Source organism: Sus scrofa, chromosome 3 (genome assembly GCF_000003025.6).
Source record: "Sus scrofa isolate TJ Tabasco breed Duroc chromosome 3, Sscrofa11.1, whole genome shotgun sequence".
NCBI classification, from domain to species: Eukaryota; Metazoa; Chordata; class Mammalia; order Artiodactyla; family Suidae; genus Sus; species Sus scrofa.
In genome coordinates this window covers 84,424,867-84,452,571 of record NC_010445.4, presented here as the reverse complement: position 1 = coordinate 84,452,571, position 27,705 = coordinate 84,424,867, and the positions used below count along the sequence as shown (strand labels likewise).

At 33.5% G+C, this 27,705-nt stretch overlaps 1 long non-coding RNA gene across 1 annotated transcript in view; it reads left to right on the top strand.

Moving 5' to 3' along the window:
- LOC110260099 overlaps positions 1–27,434 on the top strand; it is a 207,921-nt gene extending 180,487 nt beyond the window's left edge. Inside the window, exon 3 of the long non-coding RNA XR_002342943.1 lies at positions 25,560–27,434. This is a non-coding gene — a long non-coding RNA (uncharacterized LOC110260099). The remainder of the gene's footprint in view (positions 1–25,559) is intronic.

Sequence of the window (27,705 nt, the reverse complement as noted above, 5' to 3'; positions counted from 1 at the left end):
TAAAATGAGAGAGATAGTGAGCATCATACCATTCTACCAGAGCAGGTCTGCTCTATTAGGTTTATTTGTTTATGCTTCTAGGCATCATTTTCCTTTGAGTAAAAAAATAAAGTTTGAGAGCAAATGTGTTGACAAATCCCGAGATCTTTGGCTGTAACATTAGAAAAATTGTGTCAACATGTTTTGCTATAAAAGTGATATCCATCCATAATACATTCTGCTGGAATCCATACAGTAAGATGAAAATTCATTTTAAAATGTGAGAAAAAAATGACTTCATGAGTAAGCTGATAAAAGCAAATAATAGGTCTGAAACTTAATGTAGAATATGTGTTTCTTATAGCTTCTCAGGTTTGATTCAACTAATGGAAAGCTAGAGAAATAACACATTAGGTCTTGTATAACACTTAATAAACCCTCAAATCCAATCAAGACTTATACTGAAATAGTAGTTGTTTTACTAGTAACAATATAACAATACTAATTAAGAGTGTTTAGGTGTGTTTTAAACTCTGTTAGTCTTCTTATTGTTATTACTATCTATGAATGTGAGAACTCAACAAGGCAAATGGTCTGCATCAGGAACGTATATCATAATTCTAGCTTTGCATCCAGTGAAAGGAGCTCTAAAATTGGAGTACATTGTGAGAGAACAGTGGGTTTAATTGACTTTTGAAGTGAATATTTTCAAGATGCCTAATATTTCCAGAATCTAAGGATTATAATACCATTGTACTACAGGCTAGTTAGAACACTACTGAAATTTTGTGTATTGTTTTTGATAATATAATCTAAGAAGGCCATTAACAAACTGATGCATGATCAGAGGATATGTAAAGCATATCTGAGTACAATGGAATACCAAGTAATCTGATAGGAATTAGAAGTGTTTCTGAGAATAGTCAGGAGAAGCTTTGGAAGATGGTGGTAGAAATTTTATCTCTTTTCAGTCAAAATAGAAGACTATAAATAACTGAAACACATTAGCCAGAAGGCAAAACTAAGGTTAACAATTGGAAGTTTTATGAAGCAAAATATACTGGTAGAAATAAAATTTATGAACAGATGTGTTAAAAAAATAGAATGTGCTCCCTTCTGAAGTCCTACATTTCTTTTCATATATGCACACAAGAGTACTAAATTTGGGATTGTATCTGTCTAAAATGTTGGAGAGGAATCTTGGAAATTGTTTGTCCTAGATAAACTCAAAGCCCTTTCTATATATAACTTATCCTAACTCAGGACATCCATCTGTTCATTCATTCAATCAATATTTCCAGAACACGATCTGCCTGATAACTATGCTATTTACTTGGCTGATAATGGTAGGGCCTAGGTGCCAGTTACTTGGGAAAGATTTGAAGGAATATCATGTTGGACTAAAATAGAATGAAACAAAAGAAGACTAAGTCTGCACAGAACATAAGAGTATGTCCTTAAGGTTAGCAACCGGGACTTGATCCCACTAGGGCAAAATGCATTTCACAATCATCTGCCCAAGAGATAGAAGAATAGAAACTTTATCCACAGGGTCTACACTACGTTTGGTGAAGCACTGCCACATGACACATTCACTATAATACATATCCAGGCCATAACTTGTATTAGAGCCTTTTAGGTTTTCATAAGCATTTTATTCATGTAGTCCAAGAAGCCTCAGATCAGAAACAAGAGATCCACAGTGTAGCTGATGGGTGGTGCCCCCAGGTACACCTGTGTGAAGCAAGTTGCTGTGCCATGGCAGGGTAAAATCCTGACCCAGAAGATGGTGAGGTAATCTGTGAGCGGATTCTGAGTCTGCTCTTCATTCCTGATTCAGCTCTTATCCATCAGGAAAATTTATAAATTAGTCCTTTTATGTTGCCCTCTCTCTGATCCTTCCTTTTCTTCTTTTTTATATCCCTTAAGAGGAAAATATCCTCAAATTTGCTTCATAAAGAAACTTTGTCCATCCCTTGTCTACCAATGGAGCTCAGGACCACTTTTGCACATCCAAACTCCAGGTAGAAACTTTTTCTTTTTATTACTCGAATGAATTTATCACATCTATAGTTGTATAATGATCATCACAATCCAATTTCACAGGATTTCCATCCCACAACCCAAGCACATCTTCCCACCCCCCAAACTGTCTCCTCTGGAGACCATAAGTTTTTCAATGCCTGTGAGTCAGCATCTGTTCTGCAAAGAAGTTCACTCTGTCCTTTTTTCAGATTCCACATGTCAGTGAAAGCATTTGATGCTGCTGTCTCATTGAATGGCTGACTTCACTTAGCATGATAGTTTCTAGATCCATCCATGTTGCTAAACATGCTGGTATTTCATTCCTTTTAATGGCTGAGTAATATTCCATTGTGTATATGTAACACATCTCCTTGATCCACTCCTCTGTTGATGGACATTTAGGTTGTTTCCATGTCTTGGCTATTGAAAATAGTGCTGCAATGAACATCGGAGTACATGTGTCTTTGCAAGTCGTGGTTTTCTCTGGATAGATGCCCAGGAGTGGGATTGTGGATCAAATGGTAGTTCTATGTTTAGTTTTCTGAGGAATCTCCATACTGTTTTCCATAGTGGTTGCACCAATTTACAATCTCACCAACAGTGCAGTAGAGTTCCTTTTCCTCCACAGCCTCTCCAACACTTGTTTGTAGACTTTTTGATGATGGCCATTCTGCCTGGTATAAGGTGATACCTCATAGTGGGTTTTGATTTGCATTTCTCTAATGATGAATGATGTTGAACATCTTTTCATGTGTTTTTTGGCCATGTGTATGTCTTCTTTGGAGAAGCATCTGCTTAGATCTTCTACCCATTTTTCGACGGGGTTATTTGTTTTTTTGGTATGGAGCTGCAGAAGGTGTTTATAAATTTTGGAGATTAACCCCTTGTCAGTTGATTCATTTGCAAATATTTTCTTCCATTCTGTGGGTTGTCTTTTCATGTTGTTTTGGGTTTCCTTTGCTGTGCAGAAACTTTTAAGTTTAATTAGGCCCCGTTTGTTTATTTGTGTTTTTATTGAAACTTTGAAATTACTATTTAAAGCCACTGGCATTGAGCTTTCAGCAAGACATATTACTTCATTGTTATTTGGGGTGGCAGCACAAATGTGTGGGTATGTGGTGATGATGTTTGTCTTTTGATTTACATGAAAATGAAATAAGATTACTATAGATTGGTAAAAGAAAAAAAGAATGATTCAGTATGGGTTGGCACTTCTAGCTATCTTGAAAGAAAAGAGATAATATTAGAAACATAAGAACATCCAGAAATTGCCAGTCCTTCTTCTGTGCCACTGGAAATGTTATATTCCTAACTGTGACTCTTAAAAATATAAACAAACATCTTCCTTTGTTTTATTTTGGTTGAAGAGAAGTTTGGATGTCTCCCATGGAACCTATATGTGGATTCTGAGAGAGAAAAATGTGTACCCATTTGTCTTTCTGATATTTTGTAATTTGAAATAGTTTGCAATAATAAAGAAAGGGAGGAAAAAACTAACTCACTATCACTTCCTATTATGAATTTATTATTATTTTTAAATTAACTCAAATATGTAATCAGACTTTCCCTTCATTTTTGAATAAAATTAAAATAAGGTGGCTTCTATTTTTTTTAAATATACTTCCCATGTGTCATGCTAATCATAGTTGACCTTTCAGAGCCTACACATATAACAGTGACATTTATACCTACATTTCTCAGGAAAGGTTGGGTAGCATTCCTTTTCCTCTCATGTTTGAATAAAAATATAATAGTTTCTACGAACCACTATCAGAATTATTATTTCTAGTAAGATACGTTAGAGAATCACTCAGATGTTTTAATTTCTAAAATATATCTGAGTTTATACAGGAAAGAAGCAAATGTTCTGTGAAGTCAGGAGAGAGGTCCATGGGGTAAAGGAAAAAAGAGGAAAAACATGAGTGGGAGTGAGCATGAGACTGTGATAGAAAGTGCTACGTCTGCATAGAATAGAGCCTTTTGAAGCAGAAAAATGATAAATTCAAATTTAATTCAAGTATAGTTCTTCTCACATGTGTTCATTCAGCCCCATATCTGAATAGGCGTCATACTCTATTGTAACCCTTGTATTAATTTTCAAAATTTCAGAGTACATTGACATGAGACACTGGAGAGTAGGGAAAATGGCATATTCATTCCTCTGTTATATTGTAGGAAAATTGTCTGTTTGACATAAGTAAACTGAGGTGCCTTTGACTACTTTTGAGGCATAAAGAATAAGCATGAAGTCATCAAATCTATTTTTAAAAGCCTCCAGAAACAGAGTATGGAAAAAATAATAAATCCAATTTTCAACACTACTTGGAAGATCACCATGTCTCAAATGAATAATGTTAGACTGATCTGTTTCCATTTTGTGGAAAAGGAAAAAAATCTCTCTTTTTAATGTGGAAAACCTTGTTGAAAGTTTGTTATTATGGATGGAATTCTTTTCTGGAAATTGGAGTTTTTAATGGGGGAGAGGGAGAGCAGCATATGTGGTAAGAATAGTATATATTGGGTAGTGTTATCTAAATGTTATTTTTAAACTGGTCATATTTTTTAAAGTCAAAGGCTTTAATAAATACAGAATATACATATTATCGGTATTGATAACATGAAATGAATAAGCCTAAGTCCTAGATGAAAAAAATTAAGATATTTAATCATCATTGGCAGAAGTATATAAAAAGGTTATGTTTCTATAGAATAAAGCACAGGGGAGTGAGACCATTTGCCTAAGAAAAAGTAGGCAAATAAAAAATAAAAAATAATTCCCACAACCTGGTACAGCAAGAACAGTTTCTATGGAAATAGAACAAAAGATTATTCTACCACAAACATAGATCCTTGTGCACCAGGATAATTAAAGAGGGTACAGAAGCCCATTTGACCTGGCTTATTAAATACTTTTAAATATCCTTCTCCTCACAGCAGCCAGAGAGATATATTAAAATCCTCTAATAATCTTAAATAACTTAAAATAACTAAAATAAAATAACTTAAAATAAAACCTTCATATCACAGACTGCCCTACCAAGCCTTGCAAAGCTGGCCCTACCAGCCTCTCTCAGAAATGCCTTCCCCTTCATTGCTTATACAGTTCCAGTCTCACCAGTTCTTCGTTGTTTAGAAAACAGTCTTTTCAATTTAGGGCTTTTTCAACTTCCTCTCTTTGATAAACTCTTTATCTAGATTTTTGCTCCTTCTTTTCATCCTGGTCTGTGCTTAAATATTATCTTCTTAGAAGACCTTTCCTAACCACATGTTTAATCAATCCACCACTCCTACTCCGTCCCACGCCCAGCTTATTACCCTGTTTTATTTTCTTCAAGGTATGTACCATCATCTAATGCTATATTAAGTGATTTATATAGTTTTATGTGGCTTGAATTTCCCAGTAAAATCTAAGCTTTATAAACAAGAGGGGCTTTTCTCTCTTGTTCTCTTCTCTTCTCCTATCCTTGGGAATGTAATTGCCATCATATAGAACAAAACAAATATTTGTTGAAGGCATGATCATTTGCAAATTAACAATTTGGAGAAAAAGAAAGCTCAAGTAGAGGAATCTCCCTTCCTGCTATGGAATTATCTGTGTGGGTAATAATGTACTGAAATGAGTTCTTGAGGGACATTAGGAAACAATGAACATTGAGTTTATTTTAGATAGTTTATTAAATTATAAAGTATAGATTAGGTACACATTTTTTATTTCCTCCTTAGCTTCATTTGTGTGCTTGTTTTTTTTCCCACCCATCCCCTCTCTTCCAGAGAAGAGCCTTATTTATTTTCTTTTATCCTGAAATCCATTTAAAATGTCTGAGATTATTATAAAAAAGAGGACTTTCAGTTTTTAAAAATGCATATGGAATTATTTTGGAATAAAGCATTAAGCTTTGAAGTCATTTGTGACATTTCATTTTAATATTAAAATAAACTTTCTTCTTTATCATGGTAAAAGATATTCTTTTAAAATATATCATGCTATGGATATTAAATGGTTAAAACAAGAACATTATGAATTCGAGTTCTGATGAAATAATTCATGATATTTTAAGCCATTTTTAATAGGTTTTAAGGCATGCATTTAAGAAATATAAACTGTTCAGCTGGTAAACTGGAAAAAGCTTCTTTTTGGTATCATAGTACCAATAATTCTTTCTATGGATTGCAGTATAACATATAAAAAATCTTTTCCTACACCAAATAGTCATGGTAGGAAAGAATTTGTATAAAGCTAATTTATACAGATTATATTCTGTTTGAGGTCAAGATTATATCTTCTACTAATGGAATCTATATGAAACTTATTAAATCTATCCTCTAATTTATTTATGTAAGAATATATATTTTAAGATCTCGAATGCTTAAAAAAATCTAATAAATATTCCTTAAATAGATTTTATAGTCTGGATTACAGTAGGTATTACTTGCTGCTGCAACCTCTACTACTAATAAAAAATTACAAGTGACATATCGTAGTTCATTTTAGTGTGGTAGTAATTTACACTTCAATTCTCAGTAAGTTTATATGTGACACCATCAAGGACATTTAAAATAATGAGAGATTCAGTGAAATCATATACTAAGAATTATTATTGAAGGGCCTAAAAAGCTTCTCATCCCCAGTCAGTGATGTATAAAGGAGATGTCTGCCTGCCTTTTACAATTTCAAAGTGAAATCTTTTAGGTAATGTTTCTTTCATTCTTTTTAGGCCTTGCAACCTTCATGCATTTATTTTCTCAAGTTTTATGTGAATATAAACCATCTCTTCCATAATACATGGCTTTGGTACCATTTGACTTTAGCTTATTTTGTTCTTTCCTTTTCCTTTTTTTCCCTTTCTCTCTTTTAATATTATTTTTTTTTTCCCCTAATGGCAAAGGACCTTCCAAAGCAGCAAGCATCCCTTGATTATTTCTAGCTATCCATGCAGATTTCTCTGGTCACACACTGAGAAAACCCCATAATTACAGAATATTTATGACAGCAGTGCTGCTATTTCAGGGAATTACATTATAGTTCACACTAAAAATAAAAGGGCAACACATTTTACATGCTGGTAGCTGGTTTCCCTTGATAGATACACTTGCTTTTTCTATAGACTTAAATTTATCCTTCACCATCTGCTCTTCAAGTATTCCAGAAAATACAATATTGCATCTGAATTCCCCGGAAAGTAAGTTATTTTTCCTCCCTACAGATTTCCTTGTCAGATTCATAGTCTTACCTGCATACAGATGCCCATTATTTGAAGAGCTTTAGTTATTTTGTACTTTGGTTTAGAGAAAACCTGGGAGCTCATTCAGTCAGTCACTTCTGTAATGTTTGGGTGTGATTGACAAGATAACAGAGGCATTTTTGGTCTAATGATGGCTTTTTTAAAAAGTGCTGAAGGAATTATATGGTTTTGCTTATTTTTCTTTATCATTTACTCATTTTTTCAACAAAATTTATTAAAATGACTTTTCTTAAAACATTTTTAGAAAGAATTGTACCAACTCTACATACAGAGAATAAGTCAGAGTGTATGTTGCCATTGTTTACTGGGGAGATGGAAAGGACACTTATACCCTCTCTACCTAATACAGTTTCCCAGTCCAGGTAGTACAAACTAAAACTTTGGGCCTTTGTTTTTGTTTGTTTGTTGGAAGTGTGCTTTATGAAAAGCCCAAAGCTGCAAGTAGCCATGTTAATTATTTTTATGTGATTAATTCCTTAAACAATGGGGCTTCAGGGCAGTCATAAGGTCCTTGTCCTTGGAAGGGAGAAAAGAGAAGCCGTTCTGAATACTGGGAGGGCTAGGCTTTCAATGTAGTCTACAGTCAGTAGGTGTTTGCTGAATGAATTTGAGCAGGTGAATAGAAAATTCAAAGGTAAATCTCAATTGTGAGATGCTGCTCTGAGCCAGTCTTTTCTCCAGGCATTCTGATTTTTGCCTTTGACTTTCAAATTCAACTCTAGTCCTGCTTCTTTTCAGTCACTAGACTGTATCTTACAACAGGGAAAGAAGACACTTCATCTCTTTTGATATTAATAACTTCCCAGAGGTCTCAAAGCATCATTGCATCAATGTAGATGTGACATCAACCGAGGAATTTCTTGTGTATAATTAATTAGTCCTTAAATACTCTTGCATTTAAAAAACTAACCAGAGGTTACTGAAAGGTTTGTAGACACTAGAAATGGTGCAATTTTAGATTCCACATATAGGTGATATCATGTGGTATTTGTCTTTCTCTTTCTGACTGACTTGTCTTTCTCTTTCTGACTGACTTCACTTTGTATGAGAATCTAGTTCCATCCATGTTGCTGCAAATGACACTATTTCATTCTTTTTTGGCTGAATAGTATTCCATTGTGTATATGTACCACATCTTATTATTTTGTTCATCTATCAATGGACACTTAGAGGTTGATTTCATGTTCTAGTTATTGTGAATAGGATTGTGTGTATCTTCTTCAATTATATTTTTGTCCAGATATTTGCCCAGGAGTGGAGCTGTTGGATAGAAGTTCTATATTTAGTTTTCTGAGAAATCTCCATACTGTTTTCCACTGAGATGTACCTATTTATATTCCCAGGAACAGTGTAGGAGGGTTCCCCTTTTTCTACACCCTCTCTAGCATTTGTTATTATAGACTTATTAATGATGGCCAGTCTGACTGGCGTGAGGTGATGCCTCATTTTAGCTTTGATTTGAACTTCTGTAAAAATTGGTGACATTGATCTTCTTTTAATGTGCCTATTCCCCATCTGTATATTTTCTTGGGCAAAAATGCCTATTTATGTCTTCTGCACATTTTTCAATTGAGTTGTTTTTGTTGTTGCGTTGTTTCTATGTTTTGGAGATTAGGCTCTTGTCAGTTGCATCATTTGTGAAGATTTTCTCCCATTCTGTGGTTTGTCTTTTTGTTTTTGTTTGTCTGTTTGTTTTATGGTCTCCTTTGCTGTGCATGACAAAGTGAACCTACCCACAAAACAGAAACAGACTCACAGACATAGAGAACAGACTTGCGGTTGCCAAGGGGGAGGAGGTGGGAAGTGGGATGGCCTTGGAGTTTGGGGTTAGTCAATTAAAACTCTTAGAATGGACAGCAATGAAATACTTCTGAATATCCAATCTCTTGGGATAGAATGTGATGGAATGTAAAATGGGAAAGAAGATGTATGTGTATATGTATGACTGGTCACTGTACAGAAGAAATTGGCACATCATTGTAAATCAACTAATTTTCAAAAACGAAATGGTGAAATTCATGTGTCATAAATTGGTGAGTGGCTGAGAAAGTGAAGGAGTTTGTATGTGATCTGATTATCTAAGGATTAGATGAACCTGTTCAACTCCCCTGATTGTTCATTTGCGAAATAGTAAGTTCAGAAGAGTCACTTTTCTCACACTGTGACTCTTGATTGCAGCTTTCTTCTTCTCTGTGGGCACAGAACAGGAAAGTCTTCAATGCCAGAAGAGGGGAAGGATGCACTGTGACCTTTGGCCTAAAGTTATGTGAGAAATATTCCTGATTTTGACCTATCTTCTTTTCAAATGCATCACAAGTGACCATGATTGCTGACCTCTCTTCTTGCAAGTCCATCACAGAGAAAATCTTACTCTGCCAAGGTCATTGTTTAGTTGAGAATAATTGCTGCATTTGGCACTTAGTGTTTTTTCTCTACTTGTTTTTATGTAGAAAATTGGGAAAAAAACCCACAATTTTATTTTCATGTTATTATTTTTTAAAGGATCTGTTTAGCATCATATAACATTAAGGCTTAAAGAGACCTCAAAAACAATCTAGTCTTTTACTAATACATAAATCCTTTTACATCATCCATTAAAATGATTTATCAGCTCAAGCACTTTAAATGACTTGGAACTTACTGCCTCATCAAACATCTCATTCCACTTTAGCAGCTTTGAGTGTAAGAAAGTTTTTTCTGTTATACTGAGTTGAAATTTGTACTCCTCACCCCTGTATAACCTGAAACCATTAGTCCTAATTTTGCTTTCTAGAAGCACACAGAAAAAATAAGCTCTCATTTACTTGATAACCTCTCATGTATTTTAAAGTACCTACTATATACTCAAAAGATCTTTTTAAAATAATGAATCATTCCAAGTTTCTGCAACTACTTTTTTTAAAAAAAAAGACTTCACAGATACACAGGTTTTTAAGAAATGAAGGAAAGTTTAGAAATCACCTAGTCTATTTTTTTTCTGCAAAGACATTTCTACAAAATACTAATACTGGAGATGATAATAGTAAAATGTACACAGTAAGATGCTGATCTTATTTCAATGTCTTTATGCCTGTGATTGTTTTAAACTTGGAACTCTTCTTCCTTGAGTTATGTGAAGGAAGCCCCAGGATAAATCAGGTGGCTCTTTTTTTTTTTTTTAAATCTTACTTTTCCTTAAAGATTTTATCAAAGGAGCCTCATTATTTTTATATTAGAAAGAAACATTGACATACTAAGAATTTTAATATAAACTTGGCATCGATATGAGGTTTCAAATACTTTCAAAGGGCAGCTTCTATGGACTGAATCGTGTCCCCTCAAATTTATATGTTGAAACCATAACACAAAATGTGATAGGATTAGTCTTTGCACATAAGGACTTTGGGAAGTAAGTAGGTTGAGATGATGTCATGAGGGTGGGCTTCATGGCAGGATTATTTCCCTGATCAGAAGGGACAGGAAAGAGTTTTCTTTCATATTCTCTACCTATCTTTCTCTTTCTGCCTCTCTCTTTTTCCTTCTCTCTCTCTCCTTCCTCTCCACCATGTGAGAACAACCAGAAACTGACAATGTTGGCACGCTAATCTAGGACTTCAAGCCTCCAGAACTATGAGAACATACATTTCTGTTGTTTAAACCACCCACACTGTGGCATTTTTTATGGAAGCCCGAGCAGACTAAGACAGCAGCTTTAGTCTAGGCCAGTTGCTCTCAGCCAATGTCAAATTGACAATATCTGAACACATCTTTGATTATCACAATTTGGAAACACTACTAGGATCTGTTTGGGAAGGGCCAGGAATGCTGCTAAACATTCTATAATGCTCAGGAGGGATACCCACAGCAAAGAATTTTTTGGTCCAAAATGTCAACGGTAATTGAGGTTGAGAAGCTCTGGACTTGGTTACCAGTAGTCGTAACTCAGTGGAATGTTTGCTGTTCATTACCATTTGTTCTTCTTTTAAGTGCAGAATAGGAGACACTCTCACAAGAGGAATGGCCTCTATTAAATAAAGGAGGCTGGATGATTTTTCTCTTTTCAAGAACTCTACCAGTTTATAATAATCTCCAACATATTTCTTGCTCTTATTTCAACATGATCTTTGTTGTCCTATGAAGAAGTTCAATTACCTCATCTTTCAAATACCCTCAGATAACAAGACTTAACATTAAGGCTGTGTTTCAAATATAGTTTGTATTAGCCAGGGTTTTCCAGAAATAGAACCAGTAGGGTGTGTGTGTGTGTGTGTGTGTGTGTGTGTGTGTGTGTGTGTGTGTGTGTGTCTGTCTGTCTGTCTGTCTGTGTGTGCACATGTGTGTAGATACAAAAAGGTTTATATTAAAGGAAATAGCTCACACAGTAATGGAGGCTGGTAAGTCCAAATTGGGTAGGGTAGGCCAGCAGGCTGGAGATTCAGCAAAGAGCTAATATTACAATTCAAGCCCAAAGGCCATCAAGCTACAGAATTCCTTCTTGCTGGGGAGGAGTTCCAGTCTTTTGTTCTATTCAGGGTTCAACTGGCCACTCACCTTATGGAGAGCAACGTGCTTTAATCAAAGCCTCCCACTTTTATTGTAAATCTTATCCAAATTACCCTCACAGAATTATCCAGAATAATGTTTGAATAAGTACCTGGACATTTTAGCTCAGCCAAGCTGACACAAAAAAATTAACTGTCACAGTGTTTCTTTCCTAATTGTGTTGTATCTCATCCTGTGCTCATTCTGGACCTCTTTAAAAGTGCATACGATATTATTTTAAAGTTATATGTAATAATGAAAAAGTACCAGCTTTAAAAAATTAAGGTAAATCTCTTGCTATATTTATGTATTTTTCATTTTAGACCCAACATTACTACAAGTTTAATTTAGAGTGTTCCAAAATTGAAAGCAATTTATTTGAGTAAATGTAAGAAAAATTGGACTATCTTCTATGCTGGGAACTGGATAAGTTCCAAATCCAGCTTAGTAAAAACTGGCTTATTCCCTGTGTAAATGAGAAAGAAAATAAAACGTATCAAAATAGTTTTAGGAACTTCCTAGCACCAAGTTTTTGACAGTTTAAAACCATTTACCAGTACAACAATTAGAAATTATATGACAGATAAATTCCTTCTTGTTAAATACAGCATATTATCTTCTCTTTTTAATTTTTACTTTTTTCCATTATAGTTGATATACAGTGTTCTGTCAATTCACATCATCTTCTCTTTTTTAATTTTAATTTTTTCCATTATAGTTGATTTACAATGTTCTGTCAATTCATACCATCTTCCCTTGAACATCACTTCCATAGCATCCAGTCTTGGTGCTTTGCAAGTATTTGTTTTGCAAAGTTGCCAAAATTTTCAGGCACGTAAGTGAATTTTTAATTAATTTTTTGAAACACATTTGCTTTTTCTTAAATTGCTTTCATACTTGAGATTGCCTCAGTAATTTATCGGGAGAAGTCTTCAGGAGAAGTCTTAAGTATTATTTATTACTCATTTTAGCACTGGAATTCGTTTTCCATTAACACCATTTGTGTTTGAATAATGTACATAAAGCACCATAGAAGTCTAGGAAAATTTCATGAGTAATGTTTAATGTGTGTTTTATTGGTATTAGAAATATACTTGTTTACTTACTGCCAGGTTTTTGATGTTCAGAGGTGACTGTTGTATTTGCCCTAATGTACTCCCTTCCTCTCTCCCACTTCTTAGCCCAAAGATGATATTATTCTCTACATTTCTCTGGGTGCAGGCTTTATATATATCATTTTCCTTTTATAGCAATGTAATCTGCCCTCTCAATAACCACTAATCTTTCAGAATGAACATATCTAAGGAACATATCTGTGCTGAAGACAGTCTTCTGTTTGGATATGATGAGTCACCCACAATTCTCTTTTGGTTGTTCTAATTGGGAAAGATTATTTAGCCTTTCATTTTAACTTCATGGAATAGAATGGGTTAATTGACCTGTGTTCCTGTTTTGTTCAATGAACTATATCTTAAGGGAGTTTCTGTTCTAACTGTGTGGAGAACTGTTTTATACACATGTAATCTTTCAAACTGAGAGAAATCTCAGGGATATTTTCAAAATAGACACAAAATTATCTTTAGTGCTTTATAATGTGGATGAATTTTTAAAAACCAATAAATCAATTCTCATATACCAGTAAAAGCCCAAATAAATAATTCCTTAAATTCTCATGTGTTATTTGCTATGGTCCTAGTTATTATGAGGAAACAGAAGCAATTAAGATATTGGGTTGCTCTCAAGAAACTTACCTTCTAGATATCTAGAGGCAATGTCTAGATGTTCATAAATAATGGCAGTTCAAAGCAATATTTGAAATATGGTACAGTGGAGACAAACAATGAACAAAGTTTAGAATAGGTTGTGGCCAATTTTTGAACAAGTGGGTATGTGTTGGGGGAATGATGAAAATTTTTGAGAAATAGTGTAGGTTTGCTTTAGAGGCAGTTGGCAGAGAAAGGATGCATTTTCAGGACCATAGCTGCTCCTATTGAAGGTAGTAACTTCCTTAGGCAGGTCTTTACTTATTTGGAATCTATTCGCACTTTTGTTGATGGAACATTTGGACACACTTGACTTCAGAGGCTTTCTAGCCAGACTAAAGCTTAATGTTGAGAGTATTATTTTTTTTTGAGCAGTATTATAAAATGTTTTTGTTCTGCAGAAAATAGCAAATTCCACCAAATTTACAGCCACTTCGTTTTGTGTGTGTGTTTCAGGTGGGTCAGTGAGGACAGGATAGTGATGGGGAATTCAAAGGCAATGTGAAGGTGCCATATTTTAGAGGTAGAATTCTGAGATGTTTATCAGTCAGCAGCAGCAGCTTGCTCCTCCAAAGTAGGATCAGAAATAGAGCAATAGGTAAAGCTTTCTTCTGCTAAGAAAAATAGGATTAGCTATTCTTCCATTCTACAAATGGTACATAGCTATTTAGAGTGGGAAATAGGAAATACTAAGTTGAAATATGAAAAAGATGTGACATAAATACTTTGAGGATCCAGAGGCAAGATTGTTGGATCCTAGATAATGCTGTTATTATTAAAATATTTTTTGAAATAATTTTAGATATACTGAATATTTACAGAAAAAAGTATATTCATGTATACTCTTCACCCAGTTTCTTCTAAATATTAACTTACATAACCACAAATATAACAGGAAATTAACCTCGATAAACTATTATTAATTAAACTAAACAATCCTTATTAGCATTTCACTGATGACATCCTATAATGCCATTTCCTGGTCTGAGATCAATAGAAAATCCCACATTGCATTTAGCTGTGTTACATTAGTTACCCCCAATTTCTGACAGTTTTTCGATCTTTTCTTGTTTCTCATGACTTTATATTTCTGTGTGTGAGAACTGGTTAGTTATTTTGTAGAATAATTTGGGGTTATTATTCAATTTACCATTGTCTGATGTTTTCTCATGTTTAAACTGAGGTTTTGCATTTTTGGCAGGATTACCACAGAAATTATGTTGTTTCTTTTCTCAGTAAATAATTTTAGTGAGAAGATAATGTTGATATGTCTTATTACTGATGATGTTAACCATAAGCCTTTAAGTTGATGTCTGCCAAGTTTCTCCATTGTAGGGGTACTGTTTTTCCCTTTGATAAATATCTGAGGAGATACTTTGAAGAGCAAAAATCCTCTTTTTCTTCAAACTCTCGCCCACTGATTTTAGCATTCATTATTTCTTTAATAATTAAATTATTAGTAGTAAAAAATAATAAGTTAAAAGCAAAAACAAAAGCCAAAACAAAGCAAGCCAAACAATTTCCAGAGGTATTATTGATATATAAGTAAACTGATTCCTCCTCCCCAAAATTATAATTGCAGTTAAATTTCATGTATGTAGTAGCTGGAAAATACTGGTTTGAAAGATTTATTGCTGCCTGAATGTGATAAATCTTAAAGCACAATTCTCCATTATTTTTTACTATCTGCCTCTGAACTTGCTAATTTCATAGCAACCAAAAGTATAGTTATTGTTTGTAAAAAGGAATTTTATTTCTATAATATATATATATATATATAACCTGTTTTGTAAGTAATTTATTTTAGACTTTGTCACTTAGAAAACCCTTTATCAAGATATTACTGATGTATAAAACTGTACATAATTAGTGTGTGCAACTTGAAGAATTTAGAGATAAGTATATACCTATGAAACCATCACCTCAGTCAAGGTCATGAACATACTGATTACCTCCCAAAGTTTCCTCCTTCCCCTGTTTACTTTTTTTCTGATTTTTAAGTTTTGTGGCAAGATCACTTAATATGAGATCTACATTCTTAGAAAAATTTTAAGTATATTGTCAGTATTGTTAATTTTAGGCTATACTATACCATAGTATACAACTATGCTACACCATAGATATCCAGAAATTAATCTTGCATGACTGAAATTTTGTACCTTTTGACCAATAACTAAAAAAAGAGCTTCTGCACAGCAAGGGAAAGAATCAACAAAATAGAAAGGCAACCTACAGAATGGAAGAAATTTTTTGAAAATCATGTATCTGATGTAGAAGTAATATCCTACATACATAAGGAACCTCTACAACCCTATAACAAAAGAATAATTTGATTATAGAATGGCTATTATTAGTAGGACAACAGATAACAAGTGTTGATGAGGATATGGAGAAAAGAGCTCTTGTACACTGTAGGTGGGAATGTAAATTGTTACAGCCACTACAAAAAATAATATGGAGTTAAAAAGTTAAAAATAAAATTACCATATTATCTAGCAATCCCACTTCTGGGCACATATCTAGAAGAATCAAAATCAGGACTTTAAAAGGGATATCTGCTCTTGCATGTTCATTGCAGCATTATTTTCAATAGCCAAGATATGGAAACAAACTGATTTTTATGGACAAATAAATGAATAAAGAAAATGTAGTATAGGAAGTTTCCTTGTGGTGCAGCAGTTTAAAGATGCAGTGTTGCTGCAGCTATGGCACATGCTTTTCTACTCTTTTCAAACATTTGTGTCAAAATTATATACTTCAAAGGCTTATCTCCTTCATTTATTTTAGAGGCAGTGAATAAAATCAGTGGGTTCCTCTGGGCTGACCATTAGAATTACTGGAGATTTAATAAGATGCTGACATGATGGACTTCTTTGTAACTGAGGCCAAAAGCAGCTGCAGAGTTACCCAACTCCCAACATTTTCTCCCCAAATTATGAGAAAAAACAAGTAGTGTTTTGATCATGTTATAAATACTCATTAGTTACAAACATTCATTAGTTACATAGCAAATACTGTCCAGTAGTCACATGTTCTGAACACACTCACACACACACACCATCTACAAAAGTATAAAATTTTTTTAAATGATTACTCAAATTCCCATTTTGTGAGAAGAACATTTTGACGGGTATATATAAGAACAGAGTTTACTTTCTTTTAGTCCTTTCTATTTTTCAGGTAAGATATGCATAGTGATCTGAAGATGTTAAGTGTACAATACACTGAGTTGACAGGTAGCGCCCATAAAACTCGGACCCTTATGAAGATAAAGAATTTTCATTAATACAAAAAACATACCCCACCATTTAGGCTGCCATTATTTTCTGAATTTTTTCACCATTGCCTATTCTAGAATTTCATAAAATGGAATCACACAATATACACTCTTTTTGTTCGTATGCTTTTGCTCAACATAAATTTGATATTAATCTGTGTTACTGCAAATAACATCAATTCTTCTCCTTTTATTTTTGGATACTATTCTATTTTAAGACTGTAACTCCATTTTTTAAAATATCCATTCTCCTGTTGATGCCGTCTGAGTTGTGTTCATCTTAGGGCTGTTATGAATAGTATCGATAGTCATTCAGATGTAAGTTTGTTCATTTGTCTTTTGAGACACTTAAGTTTTATTTTTCTTTGAAGTGGAATTTTTAAGTCATAAGTATATATTTATGGTGACAAGAAACTGCCAAACACCTTGTCAAAGTGGTTTTACTTTTTTTTTTTTTTACATTCTTGCTATCATTGTATCGGTGTTCCAACTGCTACACATTTTTGCCAACATATATAACTGCCAGTCATTTAAATTCAGCTTTTCTTCCCAGTGTATAGTGGTAGCACACCGTGATTTAATTTGCATTTTCCTGATAAGATATTATGCATCTTTATTTGCTTCTTGACTATTCATATGTCTTGCCTATTTAATTTTTTGCCCATTTTACTTTTTTTTTATTATTTAGTTATAGGAGTGCTTTGTATATTCTTGATTCAAGTTCTTTGTCAGATATATTTTTTCCAGTGTTTTACTCCCAGTTGATGATTTAAGCATGCTTATGTTCTTATTTTTTCTCTAGATCATGTTGAAAGTTCAAACTTATTCAGAATCATAAGAGAAATCGACTTGAGCTCTCTGAAACAAAAGATGAGTTTGGGGGATTCATTGTAGGAATATAATAATATATTACAAATTTTTAAAAAAGAGAGATACCATTAGGCTTCAGGAAAGAATTAGAACAAGAGACCTCATACCAAATGGCAATTATTCTCCGTTTTTTGTTATCACATCTCTTTTACTAATTCCCTTTTTCTGCCTCCCTTTTCCACTTTAAAGAATTGTACTTACCTTGGGCATACCTAGATATTCTAGGATAAAATTTTTGACTTAAACATAAATGTTTACACCCTAATTCTATCTTCAAACCTAATTCTCTTTTGCCATGTAACATAACATATTCACGTGTTCTAGGAATTAAGATAAGGACATCTTTGGGGGAGCAATTATTCTGTGTACCACGACGGATATCTCTTCTCTAAAACAAGAGTGCTAATAATTAAATGCCTCAAAGTACGTAGTTGATATTAGTAATATCCATATCTAGTCTTAGTGAATTCCTATACTGCCTTTAGATCAGGAGAAGAAAAACACACATGTACACACATGCACACATTATATGTATGGAATAGTATATATATATTGTCAAAATCAAATAGATTCTGAAAAAATTTTGGTTGATCCTTTTGGTTTTTATGGCACTTTTGCAATCTTATTCCACTAAGCATTAAGACATATTTCCAAGAATGAGGACATATTTTTAAGTAAAATACCTTGAGATATCTTTCACATGTGAACATGGGCTTTTCTATTTAATTTTGCCATTGAATGAGTTGGAAGACTAATATATTTGTATGATCCATTGTTCTTTAATTTGTGGAAAATGAGCAGCGTACTAAAGGAATATTAGGACTCATGTACGAATGTGGGACTATAGTGATGATATTTCTAACAGAGAAAATTCTACATGCTCTAGGAAATATAAGTGATTCAATATCAGTAAATATAAGGTATAAATTTAGGTATCCAGAGACAAAGCTGGAAAGATAAAAAAGACCTAGATATAGGTCATACAAAATAATTTTAATTTAAAAATTAAATGTGAGTCATCAATTTTTTTTCATTCTCTCAACATTATTTTTAATTGAAGAATTTTATTTTATTTTTTAAATTTCCCCAATACATTATATTTTTTCCTACTGTACAGCATGGTGTATGGTTACACATACACAGATGGAACTAGAGATTCTCATGCTGACTGAAGTAAGTCAGAAAGAGAAAGATCAAATAGTTTTAAATGAGCAATTATTTGAGTAGAGTTTGTATGTTAGATTGACTTATAACCCTTAAATGATGTACTTTTTATCCTTTTTTTTTCCCTCTCGCATTTGTGGTAGAGATTTTTAGATTTGGTTGGATGCAGGATATGTCTGAATGTTGCTGAAAGCATCCCTCAGAGTACTTAATGTGGTATGAGAGAAGGAAATATAATGATTATCCATGTGTTTGTATCTGAGCGATTTGAAAATGAACTTAAAATTCACTGAGTTGAGGAATAGAGGAAACATATCTGAAAACTGGGATGACCAGTAATTACTTTTGGTCAGTTCATTCATTAATGCTTTTTATAAAGAAATCTAAATTAGAACACTCCCTAACACCATACACAAAAATAAACTCAAAATGGATTAAAGACCTAGATATAAGAACAGACACTACAAAACTCTTAGAGGAAAACATAGGCCAAACACTCTCCAACATAAAAGACAGCAACATCTCAGATCCACATCTTAGAGTGATGACAGTAAAACAAAAATAAACAAATGGGGCCTAATTAAACTTAAAAGTTCCTGCACAGCAAAGGAAACCCTAAACAACACTAAAAGACAACCCACAGAATAGGAGAAAATATTTGCAAATGAATCAACTGACAAGGGGTTAATCTCCAAAATTTATAAACACCTTCTGCAGCTCCATACCGAAAAAACAAACAACCCCATCAAAAAATGGGTAGAGGATCTAAACAGACAGTTCCCCAAAGAAGACATACACATGGCCAAAAAACACTTGAAAAGATGTTCAACATTACTCATCATTAGAGAAATGCAAATCAAAACCACTATGAGGTACCACCTTATACCAGCCAGAATGGCCATCATCACAAAGTCTACAAACAATAAGTGCTGGAGAGGATGTGGAGAAAAAGGAACCCTACTACACTGTTGGTGAGATTGTACATTGGTACAACCACTATGGAAAACAGTATGGAGATTCCTCAGAAAACTAAACATAGAACTACCATTTGATCCAGCAATCCTACTCCTGGGCATCTATCCAGAGAAAACCATGACTCGCAAAGACACATGTACTCCGATGTTCATTGCAGCACTATTTTCAATAGTCAAGACATGGAAACAACCTAAATGTCCATCAACAGAGGAGTGGATTAAGGAGATGTGGTGCACATACACAATGGAATATTACTCAGCCATTAAAAGGAATGAAATACCAGCATGTTTAGCAATGTGGATGGACCTAGAAATTATCATGCTCAGTGAAGTCAGCCAGACAATGAGACACCAGCATCAAATGCTTCCACTGACATGTGGAATCTGAAAAAAGGACAGAGTGAACTTCTTTGCAGAACAGATGCTGACTCACAGGCATTGAAAAACGTATGGTCTCCAGAGGAGACAGTTTGGGGGGTGGGGGAATACACTGGTGGTATGGGATGGAAATAATATAAAACTAGATTGTGAGGATCATTGTACAACTATAAATGTAGTGAATTCATTGAGTAATAAAAAATTTAAAAAATAATAAAAAAGAAATAGAAAAAAATCTAAATGGAGATGCTAATTGATAGCATGATATAAGAATCTGGATTTCAAGAGAAAGGTAAAAAATGGAGGCATATATTTGGGAATCATCACCATATAGTGATTTGTCAAAACAGTGACATTAGATGAAGTATTCAAGAATGAGTGCGTATTCTAATCAGACTAGGTGCTGGGTTACTGTAACATTTAAGGGTTTTGTGGAGAGAGTGAAGAATCAGTCAAGAAGGATGAGTAGGAACAGTGAAATAGAAGTAATACCAGGGAATGTGATGTCTTGAAATCTAAATGGAAGATGTATTTTAAGAAGGATAACATGATTAAATATGTCCAATGCTGCAGATAAGTAAAATAAAATGAAGATTCAACTGAAAAATAGTTAGTGTGAATATAATTGATAGTTTTTACAGGAGTCAATTTAATGGAATGGAATGGATTAAAGCCTGTTTAGAGGGGGCTCAAGTATAAGAGAATTGATGACAAATAGTATAGCCCAATCCTTAAAAAAAACTTAACATTAAAGGTATGTAAGACAAAATTCTAACATGATGCTTGATATATCTGATGCCCCCTCACACTCCCTAGTATTCATGCTCTGTATAATCTTCCCTCAAGTGTAGATGGAACTGCATATATCATGGATGTCACCCCATGATTGAATTATATTACAAAGGTGAAGAAATTTTTCATTTTTATTTAAGGTACCAAATCAGTGACTATGAGTTAATGAAAAAGAAAATTATCCATATGGCCCTGGAATAATCAGATAATCTCTGAAAGGGATGAGACCCTTCCTGAAACTAGAGGTTCAGTGTGTGAAGTAAATTATTTTCCTGGCCTTTAAGAAAAAGAAAATGCTACGTTCTGAGAGGGTTAGTCAGCTGAGAGAAAACATGGAACTCAGCCCTACAACTATATGGAAGTGAATTCTGATAGGAATGTGTGAGCTTAGAAGAGGATCCTGATGAATCCCTCATATAAAATCACAGTCCTAGCTGACTCCTTGATTTCTACCTACTGAGAGTCTGAGCAGTGAACCCAGCTAACCCACGTTTGACTCCTGACACATTAAAAATTGTGACATTAATTATTTGTCTTATTTTACATCACTAAATTTGTGATATTTTAAATGTACACTTTTAAAATAGTTATGTTTTATAGTTATGTTTTAATAGGCAGTTAAGGCAAAAGAGGTTCAGAAATATGAAGCATTTTCTAGAGGCAACGTAGAGGCCAGGAGGGCTTTTCTTTTTAAGATGGCTGTATGCTGATGGGAAAAAAAAATGATGCATGGGAAAAAAAATGATGCATGTAAAAAAAAAATGATTGAATACAGTGCACGAATAGAGGAGTTGGCTTTACATGGACAACTTATACAACAGTAGAAGAGAAGCAAATTGTTATTAATGATAAGTTAGTAGATGTTATAAGGATATGATAAAGTTCTTTTCAGATTTTATTATTTTCTCAGTGAAATAGGGGATAAAATATTCAGCTGAGTGTGAAATGGTGGAGAGGACTTAGAAGTTGTGGAGGGAGAAAAAGTGGGAAAATATCTTCTGGGAGATTAAGCAATTAATTGGAATACAGATACGTAATAGAATTACTACTAATTGATCACTGAATTGCCATGCTAATTGATAAATGAACTTGAATTAAGAAGTCAGCAGGATTGCATATTTACTCTAGTCAGGTTGTGTGGCCTTGGTGAAGGGAGAGTTGAATGATAATAGTTTTGCTAATGAGTGCAATGAAGGGATATGAAGAGGAAGGTGGATGAAAGGGAATTACTGTAGTGTTGGAATATTTTCCAGATTGACATGTGTAGCTCAAATTCATTTAACTGATATATCATTCCATTTTTTGATATATCACTATTTCTCTTCAGATAGACATTTATAGAGCTACCAATTTTTTGTTATAACAAAGAATACCACACGGAGCATATCTGTGTTTAAATTACTGTGCATATGTGCAAATATACCTATAAAACATGTATGGGAAGAAAACTGTATGGGAAATAGGTATATTTCTGGTTTAGTAGTACTGCAAATTGTTCTCAGGAATAGCTGTAATTGTACACATTCCCACCAATGAAATAGCCTGTCCAGACTTTCCTCATGCCCTGGCCAGTGCTTGATAATGGTAATGTTTTAGTTGACCCATTACTATTTTCTGTTTGATTTATTGCTTTAGCCTTAACACTTTCCTTCCTTTATTTCTATTTAGAAATAATGTTTTTAAAGCATGTAAGTTTTGAATACGTAATATAACCATGTTGCCCACTCAGTGTGGAAGTCAAGCATCACAAAATTTGAAATATTTTATGTTGTGTCTTTTCCCAGTTTTGTTCTAATGAACAACAGGAACAATTCTTATATCCCTTCGCACATAACTATCGCTACTGGTTTCTTGTTTATCCTTACAGCTAATTTTATTCATTTAAAACCAATACAAACATATGTTACTTTTTTCACTTCTTTGCATAAGTAGTTACACATACATACAATTATTCACTGTTTTCACATAGCAATATATCTTGGAAAAGTTTATTTATGTCAGCTTATGAAGGACTTTATCTTTTATAACTATATAGTATTCTCTTGTCTGAATATAATTTATTCACTGAATTCCTTTTTCTTTCTCATTTAGATTATTTCCATTCTTTTGCTCTTCTGAAGAATGTTATAGTAAATAACATAAATTATTTCATATAGCATGCATTGCTGTGTCTGTAGGGGAATTTATTATAAGTGGAATAGTTGTTTTAAAGATACATGAAATTGTTTTCACACACACTCTTCAATGGAGTTTGATTATGTTACCAAATTTAAGACCTTTGCTTATCTGATAAATGCAAAACATAATTTATATATAGTTTAATTGTGTTTCTAATGAGTTAGGTTAGAAATATTTCATATGTTTACAAGTCATTTGAATTTCTCTTTCTTTGAAATGTGTTAATATCCTTTTCCCATTTTTTTTTAACAGTTGTTCCTTTTTCTTCAACTTTAGATAGTTTAGCCTTTTTTTTTTTTAATCTTTTTAGGGCCATACCCGTGACATATTGAGGTTCCCAGGCTATGGGTCGAATCAGAGCTGTTGCTGCTGGCCTATGCTAGAGCCACAGCAGTGCCAGATCCGAGCCGTGTCTGTGACCTACACCACAGCTCAGGGCAACGTCGGATCCTTAACCCACAGAGCAACACCAGGGATCGAACCTGCATCCTTATGGATGCTAGTTGGGTTCATTAACTGCTGAGGCAGTATGGGAACTCCAGTTAGCCGTTTTTAAAAGATGAATTAAGGCATTTCCCTTGATCATAATTTTTGAATTTATCATTATTATAATCATAATATTTCTGTTTTAAAGAACTGAACTTTTCATATTTGATTTTGTTAGAATTTCTGAAATATGGTATAGCTTAGATTGTCTCACTCTGAGATTATAAAAATACTCCCTATGTTTTTGTATAGGTTTATACAAAGTTAAATAATTTTTATTTATGTATTTTATCTAATGGATTTCTTGGCATATAGTGAAAGGTATGAATAAAAGAACATTTTTCATATTTTTACAAAGTTTTCCAATGCCTTTTACTGTCTAGTCCTCTTTTCAACCACTCTTTATAATTAAACAGTTATAAACCTTTTTTGCTATTTCACTGGTTTTTACATTTTTAGTTTTTTTCTCTCCAAATGTATTAAGTAGTTCTTTCTTTGGAACAGACAAAATTTTTAGCACACTTTTCTCTGTACTATTTCACCTCTCAGTTGTTATTATTGTTTCAAATTTACTTACATTATTAAACTACTATTTTTAATGTTTTGTGTTTGTTTTATATTTTGTATTTTTTATATCTTTTCTCTGTATTCAAGAATGTTTGTACTGATTTTCCAGCATACTATTTCACTTCTCAAGTCTCTTCAGTTGGCTAGAAAGTAAATCTATTCAAGTATTTCTTAATAACCATCAAGAATAAATGTTATTCTTGTTTTGCTTGCTTCCACTTATATTTTTCTGTAGATGTTAAATTGATTACTTTGAAGTTCTTTTCAGATTGCTCTCTACTTTTCTCCATGTTGTGAATTATAACTTTATTTTTTCATTTGTGTTACCCTTTCATTGTTTTGCTTTTCCTCTAGTGCTTTGTGATTCTTGCTTGTAAGTCATCTTTGGAAGATATTACTTTATTACACATCCAGGAAATACACAGCTGTCTTAAAAATGCTTAGCCTTGGCCTTCTGTAACATATGGCTCCTAAGACAGGTTTTGCATTTTTCACCTATTATTGGATTCTGATTCTGTGTAGTTAATTTCTGGATTTACTTCATCAAATATATTACACGACTCTGGATTGCTTTCATGGATAAGAGATCTTGCTTGAATTTTCAGTCAATAAAATTTATTCTTCCCCTTGAATTATGTTATGTTGAGCTTTGGTTTCTGGCTCTTTGCTGGTATGCATGTTTTATGAGCAACCCCAAGACAAATTAGATTCTTTTACATTGACCTTCCTCCCCAGACCATTGATGTTCTTGACTTAGCCCAGAATGTTTAGTAAATATATTACCTCATTTCTAGTCTAGGAAAAAATCTCTTTCTCTTTTTTAAGAATGGCAGTTTTTGTTTGGCAATACTTGTTTTCTCATTTATATGTGCTCAGATGACATTGTAGGAGGTTTGGAGTTATGTGTGAAGTTTGCAATATTGATCAGGATGTCTTTATGCTATAATTTTAGAGAGCTCTTCTTTCTGTATTTTAAAGTGTTACCTGTTTCCTCCCTTACTCTCAGGTTGTTAACTTCCTCAGTCATCACTGTGACTAACTATAGATCCTCCTAATTCTGATTTATTTTAATTCATTGATAGAAAACTAAATGGGCTTTTTACAATTATTACTATAAAAGTAAAAAAGTAGTAAATTATATATCAAGTGCTTTCTTGGTGAATTGCCACAACAAGTGTCTTGTTAAATCAAGTCAAATCAAAAGCTGTACAAATATTTCGTTCTATTCTCATGGGCCTTTCTTCATTATTACCAAGTTCCCATTGATGTTCCAAATTGCAGAATTGTAGGATAAGTGACCTTCAGATAAATGACATGTTACTGCTTTATTTTCTCTTCACAGAGCACTTGAAACATGATTAAGCCATGAATAAAAGGTCAGTGTATTTTCTATTATAGGAAAGAAAATGCTGGCATCTTTACTTTTTAGTTTTTGTTCTAGTTATATAAGATGCAGGTTATTTTATATATATATATATATATATATATATATATGTACTTATATTTTTATGTAACACAAAAAAATAACAAAATTCATCTTATTTCAGGCACTGAATTGCAGCCAAACTTATATAAAATACAAATTGGCTGAAATTCTGCTGAGTTAATTCAAATATTGGCTGAGATGATAACATGCCCTCATTTGTTCAGTACAAATTCAATCATAATGTGGCAATTTTGCTATTAAACAGCTATTTGCAAAGGTATTCAATGGCTACAGGAATATTTGAGGACCAGTACTTAATTTTAGTAACCTTTTTTTACTGAATTTATCTCAAACAATGCAAAGACCTTGAGGCCTTGCAATGAATGCTTAAGTGAGAACTGTTGAGTATATTTTGTCCTGAAAGGGAAGGAGCATCACCACTTCGTTACTTTAGTTTACATTTGTAAAGGAATAGAAATAAAGAATAGCTATCTTCTGCTTTTTGCTTTTTTTTTTGGCATTTGTGAGCAATAATAAACTATTATTACATTGTTCTAGGTTAAGTTGCTTGGGATCCTTTTATAGTCATAAATTAATATAAGTTGGACATTGGAAGCAAACAACTTACCTGGTTAAAGTAAAATACAGAATGCATTATTTTACAGAGAAGGAAGCAGCATCTGTTGGTGGAAAAAGAGCTTCTTAATTGCTCTCCTTTAGTCTTTTCTCTTTGCTTGGCCTCTTAGTTTCCTAGGGCTACAATAATAAATTACTATCAACTTTGTACAAGACAACAGAAATTACTCTCTCACAGTTCATGAAGCCAGAAGTATGATATCAGAGTCAACAGGGCTGTTCCCTTTGTCACATTTTTGTTGTTGAAATGTTCCAATTTTGCCATTCCATCCTCTTTGTCCTCCTGTCTCTGAGGGGGAACTTCCCCATGCCCCTTTCCTGGCATATGGGGGTTGAACAATATCCTTAATGTTCTTTGGCTTCTAGACACATCCTTAATCTCTGCCTCCATCTTCATATTGCTTTCTTCTCCGTGCCCTTTTGTCTCTTATAAAGAAGGACACTATCTTTGGCCTTTAGTATAATTTATCTAATTCCTTACTATACTTACATTTACAAAGAACATATTTCCAAATAAAGTCAACTTTCTGAGGTTTCCAGTAGATATAGATTTTGAGGGTGACATTATAAAATCCACTATACATAAAATTCCTTTTATTATTGTTATTATCATCAAAATCAGGTACATATTGTGTGTGTGTGTGTGTGTGTGTGTGTGTGTGTATTTAGCCATGCTATTTTAGTATAACTTGGCCTCCTTGATCATAATTGACTGGCTTATTTTGAGAACCTAACCGATCTCTGCCAATAAACATCCCTCTTAAATTCAAAATTAGGAATTTAAAATTGAATTAAGAAACCCCAACTCTGTAGCGAATGGAGTTGTAAGTAAAACTATGAATGATCACTTTTTACCATGTGAACCAAAATAAAGTTGGCACACACAGGGAAGAATGAAGCCAAGAATCACAAGAAGGCAAAAGTCATAGAGGGAAGAGGATTATTCTTTTCTATAAAACATATTATTCTAATTCTTTCCCCAGGCCTGATAGTATCTCCCTTTTTTAAAAAAAAATATTATCTAATTTTTGTTGTATTCTAAAATCAACCCCTGAAACCTATAACAGTTTGTTACAGGGAGCTCAAATGTGGTTCTCTTTCATGAGTTTGAATAAGTTTGAACTTTTATAAGACTTTGTGACATTGTATAGACATTGTCACATTGTGTGTGGAAAGCTCATGGCCATAGCCAAGGAGGGAGAAAATCAAAATGAGTGAAACTTGAAGGTACAAACTGAGGACAGAGTCTGATTCACTCAAACTGGTGACAGCTCATTTAGAACTCTTCTTTGTGTGATGTTTGGATGGTTCTTTGGCCATTCTTTCCTTCGGCCTTTCTTTGTGAAAAGAGAGTCCATTCTTTGAGACAAATATTCAAGTAAGCCCACAGACAGATAGTGGAACTCTGGGGAAATGAGTACTTATC